The following is a 21,249-nucleotide window of genomic DNA, read 5'->3' on the forward strand; positions in this document are numbered from 1 at the left end:
AGATTGACAAAGCTAAATACGCCGTTTTTCTCGTGATAGAGAAGAGTGCTTTTATCTGCGGTTGCTCTCCACCGGTGGAGAAGAGAAGTCTGGGGAAATCCAGGCTTTGTTCATCTTTATGAGTGTAAGCATGGCAGCACTGGCAGTTGACAGGCAGGTACACTTGTCCGTGATGATTCCCCAGCTGCACTAAACACCTTCTCTGATAAGACGCTAGCGGCAGGGCAAGCCAGCATCTCCAGGGCATACAGCGCAAGTTCGTGCCACGTGTCCAGCTTTGACACCCAATAGTTGTATGGAGCAGAGGCATCACAGAGGATGGTGGTACGATTAGCTACGTACTCCCTCAGGAACTTTTTACAGTGCTCCCTCCGACTTAGCCTTGACTGGGGAGTGGTGACGCAGACTTGCTGGGGAGCCATAAAGCTGGTAAAGGCCTTGGAGAGTATTCCCCTGCTGCCTGATCTCCATGCCTCTCCTGCTACTTGGCCCTCGGAACTGCACCTTCTGCCACTAGTGCTGTCAGATGGGAAGTTTACCATCAGTTTGTCCACCAGGGCCCTGTGGTATTGCATCACTCTCGAACCCCTTTCCTCTTCGGGAATGAGAGTGGAAAGGTTCTCCTTATACCGTGGGCTGAGAAGGGTGTACACCCAGTAATCCGTAGTGGCCAGAATGCGTCTAACACGAGGGTCACGAGAAAGGCAGCCTAACATGAAGTCAGCCATGTGTGCCAGGGTACCAGTACGCAACACATCGCTGTCCTCACTAGGAAGATCACTTTCAGGATCCTCTTCCTCCACAGGCCATACACGCTGAACAGATGGGAGGCAAGCAGCATCAGTACCCTCTGCAGTGGGCCCAGCTGTCTCTTCCCCCTCCTCCTCCTGCTCCTCCCCCTCCTCCTCCTCCTCCAAAACGCGCTACGATATAGATATGAGGGTGCTCTGACTATCAAGCGACATACTCTCTTCCCCCATCTCCTGTTCCGACCGCAAAGCGTCAGCCTTTATGCTTTGCAGCGAACTTCTCAGCAGGCATAGCAGAGGAATGGTAACCCTAATGATTGCAGCATCGCCGCTCACCATCTGGCTAGACTCCTCAAAGTTTCCAAGGACCTGGCAGATATCTGCCATCCAGGCCCACTCCTCTGTAAAGAATTGAGGAGGCTGACTCCCACTACGCCGCCCATGTTGGAGTTGGTATTCCACTATTGCTCTACGCTGCTCATACAGCCTGGTCAACATGTACAGCGTAGAATTCCACTGTGTGGGCACGTCGCACAGCAGTTGGTGCTCTGGCAGATTAAACAGATGTTGCAGGGTGGCAGCATCCGTGGTGGACTTGCGGAAATGTGCGCAGACGCGGCGCACCTTGCCGAGGAGGTCTTGACAAGTGCAGGTAGTTTTTCAGAAACCGCTGAACCACCAAATTGAAGACGTGGGCCAGGCATGGCACGTGTGTGAGGCTGCAGAGCCGCCATCAGGTTACGGCCATTGTCACACACGACCATGCCGGGTTGGAGGCTCAGCGGCGAAAGCCAGAGGTCGGTTTGCTCTGTCAGACCCTGCAACAGTTCGGGGGCCATGTGCCTCCTGCCACCTAGGCTGAGGAGTTTCAGCATGTCCTGCTGACGCTTGCCCACAGCTGTGCTGGCGCGCCACTCCGACTGCTGGCGATGTGCTGCTCAGATTTCTTAATTGAGAGGTAAAGGGAGAGGGTTTAGAGGAGGTGGCATAGACCGCCGCAGATACCAGCACCGAGGAAGGACCCGCTATTCTGGGTGTGGGTGGGACGTGTGCGGTCCCAGGCTCTGACTCGGTCCCAGCCTCCACCAAATTCACCAAATGTGCCGTCAGGGAGATATAGTGGCCCTGCCTTCCAGTACTTGTCCACGTGTCCATGGTTAAGTGGACCTTCCCAGTAACCGCATTGGTGAGGGTTCGATTGAGATTGCGGGAGAGGTGCTGGTGTAGGGCTGGGATGGCACACTGGGAAAAATAGTGGCGACTGGGGACCGAGTAGCGTGGGACCGCCGCCGCCATCATGTGTTTGAAAGCCTCCGTTACCACAAGCCTGTGTGGCAGCATCTCCAGGCTGATCAATTTGGCAATGTGCGGGTGCGTGGCGGCGTATTTGCGCTTTTGCTGCAACGCTAGCGACAGCTGGACGCTGCGCTGAGAGACATTGCTGGATGGGGTCGAGGACAGCGGAGGTGAGGGTATGGGTGCAGGCCAGGAGGCGCTCGTGCCTGTGTCCTGAGAGGGGGGTTGGATCTGAGTGGCAGGTTGGGGCACAGGGGGAGAGGCAGTTGTGCTACCCGGAGACGGTGAACGGCCTTCGTCCCACCTTGTGGGGTGCTTGGCCATCATATGCCTGCGCATGCTGGTGATGGTGAGGCTGGTAGTGGTGACTCCCCGGCTGATCTCGGCGAGACACAGGTTGCACACCACTGTTCGTCGGTCGTCCGCGCTCTCACTGAAAAACATCCACACCTTTGAACACCTAGGCCTCTTGTGGGGGATTAGCGTTTAGGGGCAGTAGCAGCGTGGGCATCCGCGGCCAGAGACAGTGACACCCGGCAACAACGTTCTTTAGTCCAGGCGGTGCCTGGGTTTATTGCAGCAGAAACAAAACCAAAACGGAAATAAACACCTGCTCGTCTGAGCACTCACTATACATGTGCTTGTTCCTGACTACTCACTGCCAGAATACTTCTTGCTTGCTGCACACAGCCAGTCCGGTCCTCAGACCTGTGGAGGTCTCACCACACCCTCCTGGGTGTTGAGGTTAGGGGCTCCACCCTGTCAACCTCGCCTTTGCGCTCTCAGCCCACACGCTGGGCTAGCTGGGCTCCTTTCTCCACAGAGCCCTCTCTCTGGCTCTCAGCCAGACGCTTTCTCTCTGGCTCTCAGCCAGACGCTTTCTCTCTGGCTCTCAGCCAGACGCTTTCTCTCTGGCTCTCAGCCAGACGCTCTCTCTCAGCTCTCACACCTGCAGGCCCAGGCTTTATAAGGCCTGGTACCAGCCTCACCTGGTACGTGGGAGTGGCCATCCCACCCTTCGCTTTGACCACTCCAGGAAAAGCCGGCCCGAACTATGCAGCTTGGAGCCACTTACAAACTACAACGTGTCAGTAACATAGCCTTACTGACACAGAAATGCTGGCTTCCTCCACCGAGCCCAGGCCGCTCGGTGGCACGTATCCACCCTCCAGCACTTTGTCAGTCACTGTCTCACACTCTGCACGGTGGCTTGGTGCGAGGGAGTGCTTTGGAAAGCAGTTGGGGGATTCTTCGCTCTGGCCCTGCCTCTACCCCTCGCCACCCCACTGCCTCTTCCAACCTCTCCTGCTGTTGCACTTGCCTCCCCCTATGAAGACCTGTCCTCAGTTGGCTTATCAAGCCAGGTGGCGTCAGTCACCTCATTGTCCAGCGGCTCTTCCTCCAAATCCTCTGTGCGCTCCTGCCTTGGACTTACTGCCCTTACTACTACCTCACTGATAGACAACTGTGTTTCATGATCATCGTCCTCTTCACCCACTGAAAGCTCTTGAGACAGTTGCCGGAAGTCCCCAGCCTCATCAACCAGACCCCGGGAACTATCTAAAGGTTGGGCATCGGTCACGACAAACTCCTCAGGTGAGAGAGGAACCATTTTTTTCCAATCAAGGCAGGAGCCCGGGAACAGTTCCTGGGAGTCGGTCTGCTCATCAGAATGTGTAATTTTCATGGAGTGAGGAGGCTGGGAGGAAGAAGGAGCAGCAGCAGGAGGATTCAGAGTTGCAGCACTGGACTGCGTAGGAGACTGGGTGGTCGATACATTGCTGGATGCATTTTATGCCATCCATGACAGGACCTGCTCACACTGCTCTGTAATAAAGGTCTACCACGTGGACCCAAAAATTGTGATATGAAGCTGGGGACCCCAGAAACTTGCCTCTCCCCTAATCCCACAGCAGCCGGCTGGGATTCACCTGGACCAGGAACTCGATCTGTGCCCACACCCTCACTTAGACCTCCGCGTCCTTGCCCTCGTCCCGTCTACATCCTCTAGCCCTACCCCTACCCCTCAGCATGGTGGATTACGAATAGAGCAAACACAGAGCGGTGTAAATACTTATGGAATTATTTGCGTACAGTTGGAGGCTGACAGCGGTATTGTAACGCTAACTCCAGGCAGAAACAAAGAATACAGAAGGCTGCAAACAGGCCTAGCCGTGCAATAGTGATTCACTACAACTCCCACCAGACGCACAGCAAATTTCAGACAGAGCTAGCCATAAGAAGGAGCTTTTATTGTAATTTAAAAAAGAATACAGGCTATATAGCGTGTATTTGACTTTCCTTCTATCGGTGGCTGTCGCCGCACGCTGTGCATCAAGTTGATGGCAGACACAGAGTGGTGTAAATAATTATGGAATTATTTGCGTACAGTTGGAGGCTTACAGCGGTAATATAACGCAAACTGCAGCCAGAAAAAAATTATACGGAAAATTGCAAACAGCCCTAGCTGTGTAATAGTGAAGCACTACAACTCCCACCAGACACACAGTAAATTTCAGACGGTCAGGGGTAGCCCAACGAAGGAGCTTTTATTGTAATTTTTTAGAAAAAGAAACAGGCTATATAGCATGTATTTGACTTTCCCTCTATCGTTGGCTGTCGCCGCGCGCTGTGCATGAAGTTGACGGCAGACAGAGCAGTGTAAAAAATTAGGGAATTATTGGCGTACAGTTAGAGGCTGACAGCGGTTATGTAACGCAAACTGTAGCCAGAAAAAAATCATACGGAAGGCTGCAAACAGGCCTAGCTGCTTAATAGTGAAGCACTACAACTTCCAGCAGCCATGCAGTAAAATGCACACGGTCACAGGTAGCCCTAAGAAGGACCGTTGGGGTTCTTGTAGACAGGATTCTACACTACCACTGTCCCTGTATCACCAGCACTGTCCCTATACTCTGTATAATTGACTGCAGACTGAGAACGCTATAGCTGTAATAGCCTGCACAGCCCGAGATGAAAAAAAAACTTTTTGGTGCAAAACTGCTCCCAGCAGCCACAACAGTAATGCACATGGTCAAATGTGGCCCTAAGAAGGACCATTGGGGTTCTTGAGGACAGGATCCTACACTAACACTTTCCCTATCTCGTCAGCAGCACTGTCCCTGATCTCTCCCAGTGCGTGTCTGTGGCGAGCCGTGGGCGGCCCCACTTTAAATACTCGATGGACACTTGATCTCGCCAGCCACTCACTGCAGGGCGGTGGGATAAGGCTAGAACGTCACAGGAGAAAGTTGTAATGCCTTCCCTGCATGTCTATTGGCCAGAAAATGGCGCTAAACATTCAGGGAAGGAAATGGAATTGACTCGAATATCGCGTGGTGCTCGCCTCGAGTAACGAGCATCTCGAATGAGCATCAAGCTCGGGCGAGTACGTTCACTAATCTCTAGTGCTGTATGATAATGATATATTATTGTGTAGTATTATGTAGTGTATGACAATGATATATTACACTGAGTATTATGTGGTGTATGACAGTGATATATTATGTGGAGTTTTATGTGGTGTATGATAGTGATGTATTTATTGGTCTATAATATATATTGTGTGGCGTTTCACTATCATACAGCATAAAATACACCACATAATATATAACTCATACACCATATAATACTACACATAATATATGATAGTCATACATCAAATAATCCAACTAAGGCCGTCTGCAGACGGGCGGAAATTCCCGAAATTTCCGCCCATACACGCCTGCATAGGATTGCATTACAGCACGCAATCCTATGCAGATGGCCGTGGTTTGTCTACGCGAAATCACGCGCAGAAAACAAACCGCGGCATGCTCTTCTTCTGTGTGGGGCTCGCAGAGCCCCGCACAGAAACGTCACTCCCCAGCCGCCGGCATGAAAGAGCTGCAGCTGCGGGAGCGGGTGAGTTCTGCGCTGCTCTCTGCAGGCGCTCAGGTCGGGTCCCGTCTGCGAGAATTCTCGCAGCCGGATCCGACCTGGCCGTCTGCAGGCGGCCTTAGGGAAAAGATCTTCACACTCCTTGAATACGGGCTTAGGTTATAATCAATGACCGGCTGATCTACAATATTGTCAACCTATTTTATTAAACATACAACGCGTTTCGGCATATTATAACACCTTTTTAAAGTATACATTTGTGAAATCAAAGTGAGGCATTTCTATAGAGCCATAGTGTACACTCCGTCCTACATCAGATGCCAATTGTGTGATGTAATTTGGTGGGAGGGGCAGTCTCCTCTGTGCTTAGTCACGTGGGGCGGTAAGTGGAAGGCTACGTGTGTTCTATTCAGAAACCTCATGGTTGAAGCGCAAACGTGCGCTTCACATAAAGAATGAGATGACGTCACGGCTACATATTGGTCGGCCGCGGCAATAGATATAATGATTTCTTATATATTTATGGGTATCTCGTCATGGTCATGGGGTAGGGCAGCTCAGGACATCAAGGTCCGGAGTTTTTTTCATTTAAAAAAGAGACAGTGTATCTCTGTATAAATTACTAGATGTAAAGGCGACAAGTGGGGCAGGAATGTGTCATAATAAGACAGAGTAATACATCAGAATATTGACACACACTACGGACCTATGGTCCACGCATGTCCTATGTTTTGCAGGTACATGCGTTTGTATGCCTGTAAAACACAGAATGTATTCATGTGAACACACCATAGGGAACCAATGGTTCTAATAGATGCATGGTTTTGTGCACACCTATGTACACACACATGTACCATCTATGTGTCGTATGAGAGTGATATTATTTGGTGTATGATGATAATATATTATGCACTGTATAATAATGATATATTTGTGTATCAGGGCTCAGTCGGACAAGCAAATTTTTCATGCATAATAGGCGCAAGAAAAAACTTGCGCATCGCGTGTAGAAGAAAATTGGGTGACCGGGTCCATTTGCACTCACTTGTCCTATCTTTTGCAAGTGTGAATTTAATTTGCATATAAAAAACGAACATGTGACCGCTTCCATTGGAAAGCATCAGTTCTAATAGATGTGAATCAAATTGTGGCCATACATTTGTGAAAAATGTGCTCATCTGATTGAGCCCTCATAGTGATATGTTATGTCATGTATTATTTGGTGTCATGTGGTGCATATATTATGTGGCTCACTATGTGGTGTATAATACTGATATATTATGTGGTGTATAATAGTGATATATTATGTGGAGTATTAATTCATGTATGGTAGTGATTAGAGATGAGCGAGCACCAAAATGCTCAAGTGCTCGTTGCTCGAGTCGAACTTTCCGCGATGCTCGAGAGTTCGTTTCGAGTAACGAACCCCATTGAAGTCAATGGGCAACTCGAGCATTTTTGTATATCACCCATGCTCCGCTAAAGTTTTCATTTGTGAAAATCTGGAAAACCCAAGAAAGTGATGGAAACGACACAGATACGGATAGGGCAGGCAATAGGCAACATGTAGGGCTGCATCTCAGGTTCCCAGGTCCCACTATTAAGCCACAATAGCGGCAAGAGTGCCCCCCCCCTAACAATTTTTACTTCGGACAAACCTTCATTAGCAAGGCACACCTTAGCTAAGCACCACACTACCTCCAACAAAGCACAAGCACCGCCTGCGTGACACACCGCTGCCTCTTCTCCTGGGTTACATGCTGCCCAACCCCCCCACACGACCCTGCGTCCGCAGCGCACACAAAAGTGTCCCTGCGCAGCCTTCAGCTGCCCTCATACCACACGCTGGCTGCATAGCCACACCACCCTCATGTCTATTTCTCAGTACATCTGCGATGAGGAGGAACCAGAGGCACACACTGCAGAGGGTTGGCAGGGCCAGGCAGCGACCCTCTTTAAAAGGGGCGGGGCGAAATCCCATAATGCTGTACAGAAGCAATGAGAAATCCAATCCTGTGCCACCTCCGTCAGGAGCTGCAAACGTGGGCATAGCAATGGGGAATCCATGTGCCCACACAGTATTCATTTTGTCAAGGTGTCGCATTGCTCAATCGACTTTCACTGCACCCAGGACATAGGCCTCTGCACAAACCCTCAGCAATCGCGGGCCTACAGCGTACTCCAGTGCTAGCGTAGCTGTGAACGTCTCATTAGCGCTGTATTGCTCCTGTAGTTTGTCCCAATGCAGTGCCCCGGATAGTAGAGCTAACGTCAGATGAAATACAGGTGGACTTCGGCCCACACTGCATGCCCCAGTTAGACTGGGGTTTTTATAAGTAGACACAGGCAGGTACAACTCCGTGTGGACCCACAGCATGGGTGGCTCCCTGGAACCCACCGGCGGTACATAAATAAATCCCATTGCAGTGCCCTGCACAGCTGAGGTAACGTTAGATTAAATACAGGTGGGCTTCGGCCCACACTGCATGCCCCAATCAGACTGGGGTTTTTATATGTATACACAGGCAGGTACAACTCCCTAATGTGAAGTCCGTGTGGACCCACAGCATGGGTGGGTCCCAGGAAGCCACCGGCGGTACATACATAAATCCCATTGCAGTGCCCTGCACAGCTGAGGTAATGTCAGATTAAATACAGGTGGGCTTCGGCCCACACTGCATGCCCCAGTCAGACTGGGTTTTTTTTTATAAGTAGACACAGGCAGGTACAACTCCCCTGTGTGAAGTCCCTGTGGACCCACAGCATGGGTGGTTCCCTGAAACCTACCGGCGGTACATAAATAAATCCCATTACAGTGGTCTGCACAGCTGAGGTAACGTCAGATTAAATACAGGTGGGCTTCGGCCCACACTGCATGCCCCAGTCAGACTGGGGTTATCAATAAGTAGACACAGGCAGGTACAACTCCCCTATGTGAAGTCCCTGTGGACCCACAGCATGGGTGGCTCCCTGGAACCCACCGGTGGTACATAAATCCCATTGCAGTGCCCTGCACAGCTGAGGTAATGTCAGCTTTAATGCAGGTGGGCAAAAAATTAATTGGATTACACTGTAGGCGAGGGCCCCCAAAAATTGGTGTACCAACAGTACTAATGTACGTCAGAAAAATTGCCCATGCCCAACCAAGAGGGCAGGTGAAACCCATTAATCGCTTTGGTTAATGTGGCTTAATTTGTAACTAGGCCTGGAGGCAGCCCAGTTAAAATAAAAATTGGTTCAGGTGAAAGTTTCAACGCTTTAATGAGCATTGAAACGTATAAAAATTGGCTCTCTGGAACCCACCGGCGGTACATAAATAAATCCCATTGCCGTGCCCTGCACAGCAGAGCTAACATCAGATAAAATACAGGTGAGCTTCAGCCCACACTGCATGCCCTAGTCAGTCTGGGTTATTTTTTTTGGGGCCATGTACGTGGAACACCGCGATGGGAACACTTAGTGCACCGATAGTATGCACAGACCCCTGTAACACTCCTGTAGCAAAGGTATAAGCTGACCCCATTAACAGTTATGTTGCAGAAGTCTAGGGAGACCCTATTAACACTTCTGTAGTAATAATATAGCCGGACCCCAGTAACATTTCAGTAGCAGCAGTATAGGCAGAGCCCAGTATCAGTTTCATTTCAGTAGTAACTGTATCGGCAGACCCCTGTAACATTTCCGTTACAACAGTATAGGCAGAGCCCAGTATTAGTGGGATTTCAGTAGTAACAGTATAGACAGATAGACAACACCTATGTGGGAAAGCTAGTATTTTCTGAGACAAGAGAGGGGCATTTGATTGCAATGAAAAGGATATTCAAGGTACTGAAAGTCTGCACTCCTCCTCATCTCAAGCTGGAAAAGCTCAAGCTCATTCCTATGGTTTCAGTTGTCCATTTCAAAGTGTTAGCAAATAGCAATCCAAGTTTCCGGCTACTACCACGCATCTTTCTTAGGAATTACCAAAGATAATCACAAGTAAAGGCCTCCTCATCGGTCAGTCCAAAATCATTCAGGGAGTGTGCGGCTAGCATGCTTCCATTAAGGATCGGTATCTGCTGCAACTCTGTCCCTTGTCCTGCAGGGATGCTGCCTTCTATAGTCACCTGTATTCCGACCTCACCTGTACGTTTATCTTCGGACTTAGCAGTACCAAGAAGTTGGAAGCCACCATTGCTCTACCAGTCGGCTGAAAGCTTCAGCTAGGGATAACAGACTACTACCGCGGTTTTATTTAGTTGGTTTTTGGAATGTGGCCAGAATTAAGTGGGCTGTGGTGGTGGGGGGCTTTCTTATTGTGTCGTTTAAGGTGAAATTCTTGGACTGCCGCCAGACGGACCACTGCGAAAGCATTTGCCAAGAATGTTTTCATTGTTGGAGGAGGAGGAGGGGGATGTTTTTGAGGCAGTACATGTCTTGTCCACTTGTCCGTGGTTATATGCATCTTACCAGTAACTGTGTTGGTGGGAAAGTGGTTGCGACTGTGGACCTATTACCGCGGTTTTATTTAGTTGGTTTTCGGAATGTAGCCAGGATTAAGTGGGCCGTGGCGGGGTGGTGGTGGGCTTTCTTATTGTGTCGTTTAAGGTGAAATTCTTGGACTGCCGCCAGACGGACCACTGCAAAAGCATTTGCCAAGAATGTTTTCATTTTGGAGGAGGAGGGGGATGTTTTTGAGGCAATACGTGTCCTGTCCACATGTCCGTGGTTATATGCACCTTCCCAGTTGTCGCGCCTGGGGACCACCATCATCTCTTTGGGAAGCCTCCGTTTCCACAACCCTGCAACATAGCACTAGCAGCAGTATATCAGCAGAGTCCAGAATTAGTAACATTTCAGTGGTAACAGTATGGGCAGACCCCAGTAACATTTCATTTGCAGCAGTATAGACAGACCCCAGTAACATTTCAGTAGTATCAGTAGGGACAGGCCCCAGTAACATTTCAGCTCCAGCAGTGCAGACAGACCCCAGTAACATTTCAGTAGTAGTAACAGAATAGACAGACCCCTTTAACATTTCCGTAGCAGCAGTGTAGGGAAAGCACAGCATTTGTAACATTTCAGTACTTGCAGTATAGACAGACCCCAGTAACATTTACGTAGAAGCAGTATGGACAAAGCAGCAGATTCACATTTCCCTTGCAGCAGTATAGGGAGAGCACAGTATTTGTAACATTTCAGTAGTAGCAGTATAGACAGGCCCCAGTAACATTTACGTAGAAGCAGTATGGACAAAGCAGCAGATTCACATTTCCCTTGCAGCCGTATAGGGAGAGCACAGCATTTGTAACATTTCAGTACTTGCAGCATAGACATACCCCAGTACCATGGATTAAGAATCGAGCAGACACTGAGCGGTGTAAAATTTTTTGTGAATTATTGCCGCGCAGTTGGTGGCTGACAGCGGTTATACAATGCAAAATGAAGCCAGAGATAAATTATAAGGAAGGATGCAAGCAGGACTAGCTGTGCAGTATGCAGTTGTGATGCACCTGAAGTCCCACAGGCCACGCAGTAATGTGCACTGGGTTACAAGCAGCTGTAAAAAGGATTTCTTTTTTAAAATAGTTTTTTCCAATGCAATGCAGGCAATGGAGCGTGTATTGGACTCTCCCTCTATGGCTGTCTGGCACCGTACACTGCGCCGGCAACCGACTGGTAACACAGAGCGGTGAAAACAATTAGTGCTTTCTTGGCATGCACTTGGAGGCAGAGAGCGCTTACGTTACACTAACTGCCCCCAGCAAAAAATGTAACTGAAGGCTGAACTCAGGCCTTGCTGTGCAATGCTGAGGTACTACAACTCCCAGCAACCACGGAGTTAAATGCACAGGTAGCCCTAAGAAGGAGCATTGGGATTGTTGTAGACAGGATTCCACACTACCACTGTCCCTGCCTCTCCAATACTTCCCCTATACTACGTAGTACAGACTGCAGCCTGAGAACACTATAGCTGTAATGGGGCTGCACGCCCGATATACAAAAAAAAAAAAAAGGGCAAAACTGCTTCAAGCAGCCACAACAGTAGTGCACTAGGTGAGCTGTGGCCCTAAGAAGGACCGTTGGGGTTCTTGTAGAGGCTAACACTATCCCTATACCAGCAGCAGCAGCACTCTCCCTAATCTCTGCCAGCGTGCATCTGTGGCGAGCCGCGGGCGGCGCCACTTTATATACTCGGCGGTCACTTGATCTCTCCAGCCACTCACTGCAGGGGGGTGGGATAGGGCTGGAACGTCACAGGAGGAAGTTGTAATGCCTTCTCTGCGTTTCTATTGGACAGAAAAAGGCGCAAATTTTTCAGGGAAGGAAATAGAACTGACTCGAACACCGCGTGGTGCTCGTCTCGAGTAACGAGCATCTTGAACACCCTAAAACTCGAACGAGCATCAAGTGATATATTTTCGCTCGTAGTGATATATTTTCTTATACATTTAACAACAATACTTGCTGCACACAATAGTTCATTTTCTGATGACACATTTCCTTCATGATTCTTCCTTATTTGCATGTTATTCCTGTTTGAATCTTATAGAGATATTGTGAAATGTTGGACTAAAGTTCACTTCTTTATCTTACAGTCACCTATAAAGGTCGTTTTCGGATTAAAGGCAAGGTAAATTGGCCAATACACATATGTATTGTATTTTTTATGGTGTACTGGTTTTAAGCTATTGTATTTATTGCTATCCTAGTTACACCATTAATATAATTTTATTCTATTGTTTAAGTCCTGCTCCTGCAGTCCAGATACTCCTTTTCTCCCACAATATATACATGTTTTTAACTACTATTTTGTTTTGTAATAAAGTTCATCTATTTTAATTACTCTAAGCTCTATATGTGGATCCATTTTTGTGTTCTCATAGCAATACAGTAGAGTGTTTTGCAATTGTGCCTATTTTTTGGTTAACCCAAGAAGGAGCTACAACCTCCTGTCTGGGGGTATATTTGAATAAAAAGCGGTGTTACCTTTAAGTGTACAAAGTGAGGAGAGTGGGAGGGGGGGCACATTCTGCAGAGGGACATCAGTACATGCAGTCTGAGGAGAATCCAACGCTCCTCTGTGTATACATATTTTATTCCTCTCTTTCTCTGAAGTGACCACAACTTCATAACATTTTTCGTGCAAACAGGTAAGCATCAGTACCAAATTAACTTGGGCGGAGTCGGGTGTATGAGCTAGTGTGAATAGTTTTGTAGGAAGTTATGAATATTCAGGGATGAGGCGACACTTAAGTTTGTTCTTTGTGTGATTGCTATAAATACTCCTGACTGTTAGATGACTGAAGGAATTTTAGTAGATTGCACAAATGCCGTGTGACTTGTAATTCTTCCAGCAGCTCCAACACTAAAAATCAATTTGGAACAGCAAGAATAAACATATAGCGATCCATATAAAGGTAATTTTCAGATTAAAGGCAAGGTAAACTGGCCAATACAAATATGTATTGTATTTTTTATGGTGCTTAACTCACCCCAGTGATATATTATGTGTATATTATGTGGGGTATGACAATCATATATTATCTGGAGTATTATGTGGTGTATGATAATTATATATTTTGTGGTGTATGATAGTTATATATTGATATATTATGAGGGGTGTATGATAGTGATATATTATGTGGTGTATGATAATTATATATAATGTCGTGTATGATAGGGATATATGATGTGGTGTATGATAGGGATATATGATGTGGTGTATGATAGTGATATATTATGTAGTGTATTATGTGGTGTATGATAGTGATATATTGTGTGGTGTATGATAGTGATATATTGTGTGGTGCATGATAGTGATACATTGTGTGGTGTATGATAATGATATATTATATTGTGTATTAAGTGGTGCATCATAGTGTGATCTATTTAGAGGTATATGATAATGATATATTATGTGGTGCATTACGTGCTGTACGATATTATGTGTATTTTGTGGTGTATTATGTAATGTATGATAGTGATATATTATGTGGTGTGGTGTATGGAAGTAGTGTGTTATGTAGATAGTAGTATATTATGTAGTGTATAATAGTGATACATTATGTGTAGTATCATGGGGTATATGATACATAGTGATTAGAGATGAGCGAACACCAAAACGTTCGGGTGTTTGTTATTCGGAACGAACTTCCCGCGATGCTCGAGGGTTCGTTTCGAACAACGAACCCCATTGAAGTCAATGGGCGACCAGAGCATTTTTGTATTTCGCCGATGCTCGCTAAGGTTTTCATGTGTGAAAATCTGGGCAATTCAAGAAAGTGATGGGAATGACACAGAAACGGATAGGGCAGGCGAGGGGCTACATGTTGGGCTGCATCTCAAGTTCACAGGTCCCACTATTAAGCCACAATACCGGCAAGAGTGGGCCCCCCCCCCTCCCAACAACTTTTACTTCTGAAAAGCCCTCATTAGCATGGCATACCTTTGCTAAGCACCACACTAGCTACAACAAAGCACAATCACTGCCTGGATGACACTCCGCTGCCACTTCTCCTGGGTTACATGCTGCCCAACCGCCCCCCCCTCCCCCCCACAGCGCACACCAAAGTGTCCCTGCGCAGCCTTCAGCTGCCCTCATGCCACGCCACACTCATGTCTATTTAGAAGTGTGTCTGCCATGAGGAGGAACCGCAGGCACACACTGCAGAGGGTTGGCATGGCTAGGCAGCGGCCCTCTTTAAAAGGGGCGGGGCGATAGCCCACAATGCTGTACAGAAGCAATGAGAAATAGAATCCTGTGCCACCGCCATCAGGAGCTGCACACGTGGGCATAGCAATGGGGAACCTATGTGCCACACACTATTCATTCTGTCAAGGTGTCTGCATGCCCCAGTCAGACTGGTAATATGTACCTTAACAGTAACCGCGTTGGTGGTAATGTGGTGGTGACTGAGGACCTAGTAGCACGGTTGTATTTTGTTGGTTTTCGGAATGCGGCCAGGATTAAGTGGGCCGTGGCGGGGGGATGGTGTGGGGGCTCTCGTTGTGTCGGTAAAGGTGAAATTCTTGGACTGCCACCAGACGAACCAATGCAAAGACATTTGCCAAGAATGTTTTCCCTGTTGGAGGAGGAGGGGGATGTTTTTGAGGCACTACGTGTCCTCTCCACGTGTCCGTGGTTATATGCACCTTTACAGTAACCGCGTTGGTGGTAATGTGGTGGTGACTGCGGACCTAGTAGCACGGTTGTATTTTGTTGGTTTTCGGAATGCGGCCAGGATTAAGTGGGCCGTGGCGGGGGGATGGTGTGGGGGCTCTCGTTGTGTCGGTAAAGGTGAAATTCTTGGACTGCCACCAGACGAACCAATGCAAAGACATTTGCCAAGAATGTTTTCCCTGTTGGAGGAGGAGGGGGATGTTTTTGAGGCACTACGTGTCCTCTCCACGTGTCCGTGGTTATATGCACCTTTACAGTAACCGCGTTGGTGGGAAATGGCCTCGCCGCCATCATGTCTTTGGGAAGCCTCTGTTTCCACACCCCAGAGACATACCATTAGCAGCGGTATAGGCAGAGGCCAGAATTCGTAACATTTCAGCCGTAGCATTAGGACAGGCCCCACTAACATATCACTAGCAGCAGTATAGCGGGAGCGCAGTCTTCGTTCCATGTCAGCAATAGTAGCACTCAAGACAGGCCCCACTAACATATCACTAGCAGCAGTATAGCGGGAGCGCAGTCTTCGTTCCATGTCAGCAATAGTAGCACTCAAGACAGGCCCCAGTAACAATTCCGAAGCAGCAGTATAGCGGGAGCGCAGTCTTCGTTCCATGTCAGCAATAGTAGCACTCAAGACAGGCCCCAGTAACAATTCCAAAGCAGCAGTATAGCGGGAGCGCAGTCTTCGTTCCATGTCAGCAAAAGTAGCACTCAAGACAGGCCCCAGTAACAATTCCGAAGCAGCAGTATAGCGGGAGCGCAGTCTTCGCTCCATGTCAGCAATAGTAGCACTCAAGACAGGCCCCAGTAACAATTCCGAAGCAGCAGTATAGCGGGAGCGCAGTCTTCGTTCCATGTCAGCAATAGTAGCACTCAAGACAGGCCCCAGTAACAATTCCGAAGCAGCAGTATAGCGGGAGCGCAGTCTTAGTTCCATTTCAGTAGCCTTAGTATAGCCAAGGCCCAAGTTACATTTATGTAGCTAAAGTGTAGGCCAACCCCACACACCTTTCTGTACCATGAGTGCAGGCGAAGAACATACAAATTGCTATGATTACACTGTAGGTGAGGGCCCCAAAAATTTGGTGTACCAACAGTACTAATGTACCTCAGTAAAAATTGGCCATGCCCAACCAAGATGGCAGGTGAATCGCTTTGGTTAATGTGGCTTAAGTGGTAACTAGGCCTGGAGGCAGCCCAGTGTAACGAAAAATTGGTTCAAGTTAAAGTTCCAACGCTTTTAAGCGCATTGAAACTTATAAAAATTGTTCAGAAAAATTATTTGAGTGAGCCTTGTGGCCCTAAGAAAAATTGCCCGTTCAGCGTGATTACGTGAGGTTTCAGGAGGAGGAGCAGGAGGAGGAGGAGGAATATTAGACACAGATTGATGAAGCAGAAATGTCCCCGTTTTGGATGGTGAGAGAGAACGTAGCTTCCATCCGCGGGTGCAGCCTACGTATTGCTTACGTATTGCTGCTGTCCGCTGGTGGAGAACAGAAGTCTGGGGAAATCCAGCCTTTGTTCATCTTGATGAGTGTTAGCCTGTCGGCACTGTCGGTTGACAAGCGGCTACGCTTATCGGTGATGATTCCCCCAGCCGCACTAAACACCCTCTCCGACAAGACGCTAGCCGCAGGACAAGCAAGCACCTCCAGGGCATACAGCGCTAGTTCAGGCCACGTGTCCAGCTTCGACACCCAGTAGTTGTAGGGGGCAGAGGCGTCACCAAGGATGGTCGTGCGATCCGCTACGTACTCCCTCACCATCCTTTTACAGTGCTCCCGCCGACTCAGCCGTGACTGGGGAGCGGTGACACAGTCTTGGTGGGGAGCCATAAAGCTGGCCAGGCCCTTAAAGACTGTTGCACTGCCTGGGATGTACATGCTGCTCGATCTACGCACATCCCCTGCTACCTTGCCCTCGGTACTGCGCCTTCTGCCACTAGCGCTGTCGGCTGGGAATTTTACCATCAGCTTGTCCGCAAGGGTCCTGTGGTATAGCAACACTCTCGAACCCCTTTCCTCTTCGGGAATCAGAGTGGGCAGGTTCTCCTTATACCGTGGATCGAGCAGTGTGTACACCCAGTAATCCGTCGTGGCCAGAATGCGTGCAACGCGAGGGTCACGAGAAAGGCATCCTAACATGAAGTCAGCCATGTGTGCCAGGGTACCTGTACGCAACACATGGCTGTCTTCACTAGGAAGATCACTTTCAGGATCCTCCTCCTCCTCAGGCCATACACGCTGAAAGGATGACAGGCAATCAGCCGGTGTACCGTCAGCAGCGGCCCAAGCTGTCTCTTCCCCCTCCTCCTCATCCTCCTCATGCTCCTCCTCCTCCTCCTCCTGTACGCGCTGAGAAATAGACAGGAGGGTGCCCTGACTATCCAGCGGCATACTGTCTTCCCCCGCCCCCGTTTCCGAGCGCAAAGCAGCTGCCTTTATGGTTTGCAGGGAATTTCTCAAGATGCATAGCAGAGGAATGGTGACGCTAATGATTGTAGCATCGCCGCTCACCACCTGGGTAGACTCCTCAAAATTACCAAGGACATGGCAGATGTCTGCCAACCAGGCCCACTCTTCTGAAAGGAATTGAGGAGGCTGACTCCCACTGCGTCGCCCATGTTGGAGTTGGTATTCGACTATAGCTCTACATTGTTCATAGAGCCTGGCCAACATGTGGAGCGTAGAGTTCCACCGTGTGGGCACGTCGCACAGCAGTCGGTGCACTGGCAGCTTAAAGTGATGTTGCAGGGTGCGCAGGGTGGCAGCGTCCGTGTGGGACTTGCGAAAATGTGCGCAGAGCCGGCGCGCCTTTACGAGCAGGTCGGACAAGCGTGGGTAGCTTTTCAGAAAGCGCTGAACCACCAAATTAAAGACGTGGGCCAGGCATGGCACGTGCGTGAGGCTGCCGAGCTGCAGAGCCGCCACCAGGTTACGGCCGTTGTCACACACGACCATGCCCGGTTGGAGGCTCAGCGGCGCAAGCCAGCGGTCGGTCTGCTGTGTCAGACCCTGCAGCAGTTCGTGGGCCGTGTGCCTCTTATCGCCTAAGCTGAGTAGTTTCAGCACGGCCTGCTGACGCTTGCCCACCGCTGTGCTGCCACACCGCGCGACACCGACTGCTGGTGACATGCTGCTGCTAACACATCTTGATTGCGAGACAGAGGAGGAGGAGGAGGAGGAGGGTGCTTTAGTGGAGGAAGCATACACCTCCGCAGATACCACCACAGAGCTGGGGCCCGCAATTCTGGGGGTGGGTAGGACGTGAGCAGTCCCGGGCTCTGACTCTGTCCCAGCCTCCACTAAATTCACCCAATGTGCCGTCAGGGAGATGTAGTGGCCCTGCCCGCCTGTGCTTGTCCACGTGTCCGTAGTTAAGTGGACCGTGGCAGTAACCGCATTGGTGAGGGCGCGTACAATGTTGCGGGAGACGTGGTCGTGCAGGGCTGGGACGGCACATCGGGAAAAGTAGTGGCGACTGGGAACTGAGTAGCGCGGGGCCGCCGCCTCCATGATACTTTTGAAGGACTCCGTTTCCACAACCCTATACGGCAGCATCTCAAGGCTGATGAATTTTGCTATGCGGACGGTTAACGTTTGAGCGTGCGGGTGCGTGGCGGCGTACTTGCGCTTGCGCTCCAACAGTTGCGCAAGCGACGGCTGGACGCTGCGCTGAGCTACACTGCTGGATGGGGCCGAAGACAGCGGAGGTGAGGGTGTGGGTGCAGGCCAGGAGACGGTAGTGCCTGTGTCCTGAGAGGGGGGTTGCATCTCAGTGGCAGGTTGGGGCACAGGGGGAGAGGCAGGGGTGCAAACCGGAGGCGCTGAACGGCCTTCGTCCCACCTTGCGGGGTGCTTGGCCATCATATGTCTGCGCATGGTGGTGGTGGTGAGGCTGTTGGTGTTGGCTCCCCGGCTGAGCTTTGCGCGACAAAGGTTGCACACCACTGTTCGTCGGTCGTCAGGCGTCTCTGTGAAAAACTGCCAGACCTTAGAGCACCTCGGCCTCTGCAGGGTGGCATGGCACGAGGGGGCCCTTTGGGAAACAGTTGGTGGATTATTCGGTCTGGCCCTGCCTCTACCCCTGGCCACCGCACTGCCTCTTGCAACCTGCCCTGCTGATGCCCTTGACTCCCCCTCTGAAGACCTGTCCTCCTGAGTAAGCGTTGCACACCAGGTGGGGTCAGTCACCTCATCGTCCTGCTGCTCTTCCTCCGAATCCTCTGTGCGCTGCTCCCTCACTGCAAGACAACTGTGTCTGATCGTCATCGTCCTCCTCACCCACAGAAAGTTGTTGAGACAGTTGGCGGAAGTCCCCAGCCTCTTCCCCCGGACCCCGGGAACTTTCGAATGGTTGGGCATCAGTGACGATAAACTCCTCTTGTGGGAGAGGAACCGCTGCTGCCCAATCTAAGCAGGGGCCCGAGAACAGTTCCTGGGAGTGCTCCCGCTCCTGAGCAGGTGTTATTGTAGTGGAGTGAGGAGGCTGGGAGGAAGGAGGAGCAGCAGACAGAGGATTCGGCCTAGACATCCTCTAGGCCTACCCCTACCCCTCAGCATGCTGTATTACCAGTGATTTGATTTCACAGGCAGGAAATAAATTGGCGCACGACTGCAGGCCAAATATAATTTTTTCCCTTTTTTGAAAACGAAAGGCCCCACTGCCTCTAGTGAATGAATAATCTAAGTTTAATAACTGTGCTGTGTCCCTGCTATTGTGTCACAGAACGTGAGGGTAGCAGAGTTATTAACTGTGGCAGAGCAGGTATTTTTTTTCCCAATTAAGGAAAGCAAATGGCGAAGCCAGGAGTAAAACGTAGCTGGGTGCGTATGATTTTTAAAGGTGTCACACGCAGCCGACACGTGTCCACCGCCCTTAGGACGGACAGAGGCCGGACAAATAGAATTATTTTCCGTTTTTTGGCACCAAAAGGCAGCACTGCGTATATTCTATGAACATGAGAAGTTTAATAACTGTGCTGTGTCCCTGCTAATGTGTCACAGAACGTGAGGGTAGCAGAGTTATTAACTGTGGCAGAGCAGGTATTTTTTTTCCCAATTAAGGAAAGCAAATGGCGAAGCCAGGAGTAAAACGTAGCTGGGTGCGTATGATTTTTAAAGGTGTCACACGCAGCCGACACGTGTCCACCGCCCTTAGGACGGACAGAGGCCGGACAAATAGAATTATTTTCCGTTTTTTGGCACCAAAAGGCAGCACTGCGTATATTCTATGAACATGAGAAGTTTAATAACTGTGCTGTGTCCCTGCTAATGTGTCACAGAACGTGAGGGTAGCAGAGTTATTCACTTTGGCAGAGCAGGTTTTTTTTTTTCCCAATTAAGGAAAGCAAATGGCGAAGCCAGGAGTAAAACGTAGCTGGGTGCGTATGATTTTTAAAGGTGTCACACGCAGCCGACACGTGTCCACCGCCCTTAGGACGGACAGAGGCCGGACAAATAGAATTATTTTCACTTGTTTTACAAGCAAAAGGCAGCACTGCGTATATTCTATGAATAATAACTGTGTTGTGGCCCTGCCTATACAATTCTTTCCCTGCAGTATCAATGGAGGGTGCAATGCTCTGCAGAAGCGATTTTGAGAAGCAAAAAAAATGCAGCACAGCTAACAGCAGCCTGGACAGTACTGCACACGGATAAATATGGCCCTAGAAAGGACCGTTGAGGTTCTTGAAGGCTACACTCACTCCTAACACTCTCCCTGCCTATGCAGCACTTCTGTCCCTAATGCCAGGTGCAACGGTCTGCAGAGGCGATTTTGAGAAAAAAAAAATTGCCACTGCTAACAGCAGCCAACACACAGCTATCAGTGGCCCTAATAAGGACCTTTGGGGGGTCTTGAAGCCTACACTAACTACCAATTCTTTCCCTACAGCAGCTCCGGTACAAACAGCACTGTCCCTCATCTAACTCACGCGGCATCTGAGGCGAACCGCGGGAGGGGCCGACTTTTATGTTCGGGTGACACCTGATCTTCCCAGCCACTCACAGCAGGGGGGTGGTATAGGGCTTGAACGTCACAGGGGGAAGTTGTAATGCCTTCCCTGTCTTTCAATTGGCCAGAAAAGCGCGCTAACGTCTCAGGGAAGGAAGTGAAAATAACCAGAACACCGCATGGTGTTCGTTACGAATAACGAAC

This window comes from Eleutherodactylus coqui, unplaced genomic scaffold (assembly GCF_035609145.1).
Source record: "Eleutherodactylus coqui strain aEleCoq1 unplaced genomic scaffold, aEleCoq1.hap1 HAP1_SCAFFOLD_34, whole genome shotgun sequence".
NCBI lineage: Eukaryota > Metazoa > Chordata > Amphibia > Anura > Eleutherodactylidae > Eleutherodactylus > Eleutherodactylus coqui.